The sequence below is a fragment of the Electrophorus electricus genome, chromosome 6 (genome assembly GCF_013358815.1).
Source record: "Electrophorus electricus isolate fEleEle1 chromosome 6, fEleEle1.pri, whole genome shotgun sequence".
Taxonomy (NCBI): Eukaryota; Metazoa; Chordata; class Actinopteri; order Gymnotiformes; family Gymnotidae; genus Electrophorus; species Electrophorus electricus.
Window position 1 is genome coordinate 4,497,154 of NC_049540.1, and position 7,772 is coordinate 4,504,925.

The following is a 7,772-nucleotide window of genomic DNA, read 5'->3' on the forward strand; positions in this document are numbered from 1 at the left end:
CCTGTCTCCAGCGAGCACATGACAAGACAAAGGCGTCTCACAGTAAGTGTATGGCTCTGTGGTGTGTAGTGGTGGTGTTATGATGAGACATCCTTTAGGAAAAGAGCAGTTTTTAAAAGACACCGGTTTGTCGAGCTGGCCAAATTTAAAAATATTGCTGGTCTATGAGTGGAATCTGATGATTATCTTCAGATATATATAAAAATGGATCTAATATATAAACATAAAATATATATGTATATAAGCATAAGGAACAATTATTTATTCGAAACTTGTGAGTGTACAGCTAAATATAAGTATAGATGCTTATATTTTTATTATTTATTATAATTTTTTATTAAAGATTTTACTAACCAGCAGATGGCACTCTTATTTCAGATATTCAAAAAAATTTCAGTTGTTGATTGATTTTTTGCAAGCAATCTAGACCAAAATAAAGGAACGGGGAGGCAGTTATGAAAAAGTGTAACCTAATATGCACTTGACCAAGACACAGAGGACAAACTCCACCTGAAAATAACCTGTCTGACCTCTCATAAGGGCATGTCGCCTGTGCTTTGTTGTCCAAGCAGTGAAGGCCAAGGTCTTGGAGAATGACCCCGAACTAAAGAGCAGCTGCCCTGGTCCCCTCTGCTTCATCAGCCAATGCCTTTATCACTGCAACCCACTGAGCATTGTTTTGCTTTTGTTTTGCTTTTGGTAGCGCTCACAACTCCATCAAGTCCTCTCCTTCTAGGTTTCTCACTCTTGTAGCTGAGGACAACTTTTTGGTTCGCACTTGGCTAAAGAAGCTGCCCTAAGCCTTTGCTTGAATAAAAACAGGGATAATCAAAAAGCAAATATTGTTGTCTGGGGAGTATGCATTCCTGCTTCGACAAATCAGCTTTTGCAAATAAGCATCATCTGTTTGGGCTCAGAGATCCATTCGGTAAGGTAAACAGGGGGATCAAATCTCTGTTTTTGGGCCACACAATTTAAATTTACGTTAAGTCTGGCTCAGACTGGGCTCAAGCTGTTCCAGTAAAATCTTCTTAACAGCAACAATACTCTAATGGTCTCACAGAGGCCTTTTCTTTATTCATCTCTTGTCATAAGCAAAACACCCCACTGAGATGTTGGTAGTTGTGACATTCCAAGTCTTGAGAATGAAGTGTGAGCACCATAAATCCACAAAAGAGCCTGACCAGCTTCTAGCCACCAGCACTAGAATAGCCAGATTATCGATTATGATCTTTAAAAAATAAGCAGGGAAGTGGTTAAAGACAACAATAAACAATAATTGTGATCTGCATCAAACAATAACAGATCCTAAACAAAATATATTTTTTAAATGTGTAAATGGAATGCTGCAAAGTTAACTTCTTTGTAGCAGGTTCACAAGGCATGACAGCAGGACCTATGTCTGTGTTGCCAAGGCCATGTGTAATCCCTCTCTCATAAAAAAAACCCTCCTCAACTCTCAGTGCCATATGACCCTTCAGTGTGACTTAATCCTATTTTTGACAACACGCTCACTCACTCGATCTGTCCCTCTCACTCTCTCACACATGCACGTGTATGGACTCGCTTGGTTGCTTGTCACATGATAGTGGATGGCCATGAAAGTGCATTTGAGAGAGGTGGCTCTGTGTGTGTGTGTGTGTGTGTGTGTGTGTGTGTGTGTGTGTGTGTGCGTGTGCGTGTGTAACACAGGGGCCGTCTGGTAATGTGTTGTCAAAGAGCAGATTAAAACACCCTGTGCCAAGAGTAGGACCTGTTCCCTGGCACCTCTTCCAGAGTGCTTGTGTAACATTTCCGTGTGCCAGTCTTTATTACTCTAACACTGGACATTTCAAATCCAGTCAGGAAAGTATAAATAAAGTGTTTCTGCTCTTTTTTAAAAAATAAAGAAGCTTTCAAAACATCAGTCAAACAGCCACAGTCAAAAAGCACATTACCCATAATTCCAGCGGCTGGTCTCGTCCAGCTGACTGAAATGAAACAGACGTTTTCACTCCATTCGGCATACCTTCAGATCGCCACCATGTGAATTAGCCATTGAAGGATGACGCAATGACGCAATGGCAGAAGAATTCTAAGGAGTGCGTTAAAAAAGTCATGAAGTATGGAATTTGACTCCCACCTTCTCCATCCTGATAAATACATCTACCAATCGTAGGTTTTTTTTTCCCAGTCCAGCAGCTGTCTGGCATGTGGTATGAGGAGCGAGAATCGAACTGGGAGATCCATTTTTAGCGACAACTGCACTTGCTGGAGGCAGACTGTCTTCCAGATGGTGGAGGTGCCAAAACGTGGGAACTCACAGCCGTGTCCTCCCTCTTCCAGGCATAGATGAGAGCACCTGAGCTGTCCCTTAGACCCACTGAAGATGGTCCTCTAACGGCAGTGCTCAGGGTGAGACGCAAGACGGTCAGGTTTTACTTTTGTCTTGTTCCAGGGCACTCCCAGGTCTCCTCCTGTCCCTGTGCCTGGAAGAGGGCAGCAGGTAGTGGGGAAACATGCTGCCCTGCACTATGGTTCCTAAAGACGCAGCACAGCTGATGAAGGACTTCTGTCCGAAACATTCTGTCTCTCTGGAGACTGTACTTTACTACAGTTTTGAATATCTATCTATAGATATTCTATCTGATAGATAGATAGATAGATAGATAGATAGATAGATAGATAGATAGATAGATAGATAGATAGATAGATAGATAGATAGATAGATAGATAGATAGATAGATAGATAGATAGATAAAAATCTCCCCCCAAATGTCAGTATATCAGTATATTATCACATTGAAGTCTGTTTATGTGTTCTAATCAAGACATTGTTAAATTGTCAACAACAAAAAAATAACTGGTTGAGCTCATGGTTCACATGGTTCTTCAGTTACTGCTGCCATGTGTCTAAAGAGATGTGAAACATCCCACTGCAGATTTAACGTCTCACTTTCCACTCCAGACTGCCTAAACTAGATAAATCTGATTACATGCAAATCTGATGAGATGCACAAACATCCCACCCACCCCCTAGCAGGTCTATCTGTTGTTTTAGCCAGCTGGCCAGACAGATTGCTGAGAATACCCAGGGGTCTGCTGGAATGTTGTCCTGTGTCTAGCTGTGTCTGTTTTAGCTTACTCAGCAAAGTATGTACGTGCATGCATGCATGCATGCGTGTGTGTGTGTGTGTGTGTGGGTGTGTGTGTGGGTGTGTGTGTATGTGTGTGTGTGTGAACTCCTATCAAACTATTTCATTTGACTACCACCAGATCCGCCACTAGTTCCGCTGTAAAGACAACAATCACATTTATGGCTCTAGATTCCAAGCTTATCTCTCAGACTAAGACAGGAGCAATCAAAACTCCCCCCACACACACACCAGGGTGTGCTGATGGGATCTGCGGGTCTCCCCAAAACTCACAAAAGGATTAACTCAGTCTGGTGAGACTACAAAACAGACTCAAACTAAGGCCATGTAACTACAACATGTAACAACATGTATAAAAGAACATTAAAAAAAGAAGGATACAAAGACTTATTGATGTATCTGCACAATTTAAAGGTGTGTGTCTACGGAAAAAAAATCCCTGCTTTCCACCTCTTAGTACCTTTGCTTGGCTTGGATCTTCATAGAAATGATCTCCACTCCCACTACCGCACGTACCCTATAAAAAAAGGGAGCAGAGTAGAAGTGTCCTGCCAGTGTGAAGCAAGATCCAGCTCAAAGGCGCTGTCCTGAGAGTGGCCCTTGTGCCTGGGCATGTTCCTGCTGTCCTTCTCCACCATCACCTTCTCTCAGCATAGTACAGAGACCACAGACACACCCCACATACATGACAAACATACACACATGCCCATAACAGAGGCCAATTTTTTATCTACATGAGCTAAAGATGCACAACATAAGGAGCTGCTTAATGTGCTATACTTTGATCCAGCGCCTGGCGACACACAGGCCCTGCTATCGACTTAGCTAGTTAATTTGACCTTTTGAAAGGGTGACAGCTGACTGTGCGTGTGTGTGTGTGCCCACACCCACTTGCATGTGTGTGTGTATGTGTGTGTGTGTACAGGGAGGGTAATGACAGGGAAACAAACAAGACATGGCCCCAAGGGCTCTTAATCCAGCCCCGCACTTCCCGCTGACAGATGAGCTAACGGGAAAACACAGGCCCGTGGCTCCGGCGCCAGTCCGCCTTATGGCCTGCTGGGCGCCCTTGCTCACACCCCCCCAAATCCCCCCTGAACTGGGGGAGCCACAGTAGCATGGCTACCAGACCACACCACTTGAGCAGTTGCAGAAAAGGGGGCGTGAATGGGTGTGAGTGCAGTCTCGTGGGGCCCTGGCACATGCCATAAACCCTTCTTACATGAAGCCTTCCTCAGCGATGTGATGTTAATGCTATGTGTGCTATAACGGGTAAGGCTAAGGATGTAAAACTGACATTTCACGTGTGTGTGTGTGTGTGTGTGTGTGTGTGTATGTGTGTGTGTGTGTGTGTGTGTGTGTGTGTGTGTGTGTGTGTGTGTGTGTGTGTGTGTGTGTGTGTGTGTGTGAGTGAGTGTTTCTGGAGACAAGAAGTCTGTAAGAGCATGTGAAGGTTTTCAAATGAAGATTAATATGAATATGTAATCGCTTGCCCATATTTGACCTCAAACTTGAATGTTTGGTTTCTGGCCAGCTCTGGAGGTAATGTTCACTTCATGCCATCACACACACACACACACACACACACACACACACACACACACACACACACACACACACACACACACACACACTTACTTGTCCAATAATCACCTTAAAGTAAAGAAAGCAGTTTTGCATTTTCTAGGGACAGGACTATTGTTTAGTCAACCCTGGTTTATAATATTTTTGAAATAAAGAGAGGAGAATTGTCTTGTGCACCACATCCCACCACTGGCCCCCACCTCATCTGGAGCACAAACATCTCCATCACACAGCAAAAGATAGCAGGGGAGATCCTGCCAGCACCAAGGGCACCAAGGCACGTGAGCCTCAGTCAAACTCGTGGCACATGGGCCTCTGTTAAACCCATGCACTGAGCTGAGCCTATGATGCTGCCATTGTAACAGGACATTCAGTGCTGTATCTGGAGTTTCAATTAATTCCCTCATTCAGTCCTATGCAGGGCTTGATCAACCAGGTTCATCAAGCCCTCTGCACTCTCCACCTAAACAAAACTGCTGGCAGAGAGCCACCTGTCCTGAGACACCTGCAGCCTGCAGTCATAATGGTATTTCCAGCAGATATTTGTGAAGTGATACAGTTCCTGCTGGCAGAGGGGCTCCTGTTTTTTTTTTAAGGACTGCCGGAGTATTCTTTATTTCCATCTGTTTCCATAGGATATTTACAGCCATAGGATATTTACAGCACGGCACTCATGAATGATTTTGAGTTCTTCAAATATTTCACCTTTCCAGCATGGCCCTTTTAACTAAACCTGCATTAAGTGATACAAAAGCTTTGTTTCAAATAAACATTCAAAGAGTTTTTCCTACATGTAAGAATATATACAATAATAATTATATATACAGTACCATGAAAGTGTTTAAATCTCCAGAAAATGATTACAATTATTACCCAAGTTTGTGTCAGGTACTTTATGTTTCTTTGCCTATTACCTAAATAGTCCCTTAAATAAAATACCCCCTCCCATCCAGCATAGCTATGGAAAAATATGCAAATGACCATAATATTTCACTGACTGACCTAAAAATGAGAAAGAAAGATCTTTTCTGATTCATTATTGGGTTTGTATTATTTCTGAGTACAGATTTTTGTTATTTATAACTTTTGAAAAGAAATACAATTTCTTAAAACTATAATATAATAGGATAATAATGTATTGTGTAATTGCTGTGCTCACTTATCCCACACATTCTGTACTGTTGCAAGTTTGTCATTCTTGTCAGCCGTACCTTGTTCTCTGTCATCAAAGTGTATGAGATGGGGAGAAACATGGAATATCTTTATATTGCTGGAATATTGCCCTCCCAAAGTCAGCATTCCACCTTTTGCTTCACCTTTTTACTTGAAAAAACCAACCCATTGTACATTTGTAAGTGGGTCACATCCAAGTCTTTCCAACTGTCTCCATACATACGCCTCCCCTCTAAGTTTGTCATCTCAACTTTATAGCCTTTGACCGATGGTATTATGAAGAGGCCAGATGCTTATTAATGTTTTGGACATGCTTGAAAGCACACTTTGAGGGACCTGGAACGATTTTGATGAGATTAGCAGCACTAAGTCTACCACGTCATTCAAGAGGGGAGAGAGGCCATAATGCCTTGGAAGGTTACGTATCTGCTGGTGATTGAGAAGCAGGGGTGTCAGCACAATGGGTCTCCTTCTCATCACTGGAGGGACCCTCATACTCATGGTCCTCCTCAGTATTCCGCTCTGTCTCACACACCTTCTTCTTTGTCTCACACACATTGTCACACATGTTTACCCAGTTGTCCCCATTAAACTAGGAAAGGTCATTAAATAGGAAGCAAAAATATCAATAATTTATTAAAACACATTAAACATTGAATTAGGTCAAATGTGGCTCCAAAGATAATAGGAGGGTTAAGAGAAAATATTCAAAACCCAATACCCCTGTGTGAAAAACCGATGGGCCACCCTCCTTTCAATAGCTGGTTATATGCTGGTTACAAAAATTAATCAAATGTAGTTAGTACAACATCTTCTAATTGTATGTAATATATGCCAGAGGTAATACACTGGACATTGTCCGCTAAGCAAGACCCTGCATTCCCATGTTTAGCAAACAAGTATTAATATTTAAATATTGTTTTTAATACTAAAACACAAAAAGTGGTTTTATTAATGCTGATGTTCTGACATTTCTGTAACTGCTTTATTGCATCACCCTTTTCATTATGATTCATTGTATTCAGTACAGGTGGCTTCAGTGCCTTATTGGAGAATGGTATATTAATTGGCTTTGATATGCATTCACTCCTCATATAAGGGTTCTGTTGCTTTTGCTGACATGTTGAATCAGCATCAGATCAGTCAGCTCTGCTGGGAATCAGCTATGAGACAATAAATAAACAAATGCATTAAAAATCATGCACAGAGGTCAAATGCTTCTGTGCAAATTGCTGATGCAGCATGGCAAGATTATGGCCATGTGTGCTTGATTTAGCTCAGCCAAACACCACTACCGCTGCACCCCTGCCTCTCCCCCCTATTCACTCTCCCCAACCCAGCAGCACTGCTTTTCCCAATTAGTCAGCAGTGTTCCCAAGGCAGAGTGCGGGGGGCACCAGAGAAACCACATCCTGTTGGCGCGGGTCAGGCTGGAGCCGACACCTGTGGGAGCCTAGGTACTAATGGCATCACGGTTGCCTAACCCATGGAGTGTTTTACAGTAAGTGAGCGCAAGATTCTGTTAATTAAACAAGAACTTCCCAAAAACATCTCTTTCCAGGGATGCAAATTAATAATGAGACAAAGTTCTTTCAAAGAAACTTGAACCATTAATGCAGCAGTAATGAGATCTCTGGGTGAATGTTAACCCATCAGTCTGGTGCTGCACTATGCATAGGAAGCTAAGAGGATCTGTTCATGTCAGCTGTCTTCAGAGGTGGCAAACCACAGCAAGAATGCTGCTGGGTCTGCTATAAACCTTTCCACCTCACTAACTCTTTTCAGTCCATGGAGTGCTTTCACTAATGCCTAGACAGTCTGCTCAGGTAGAGCCTGTGCACTGGAGGTGATGCACACATTATAATGTGTGTCTTTGTCTTG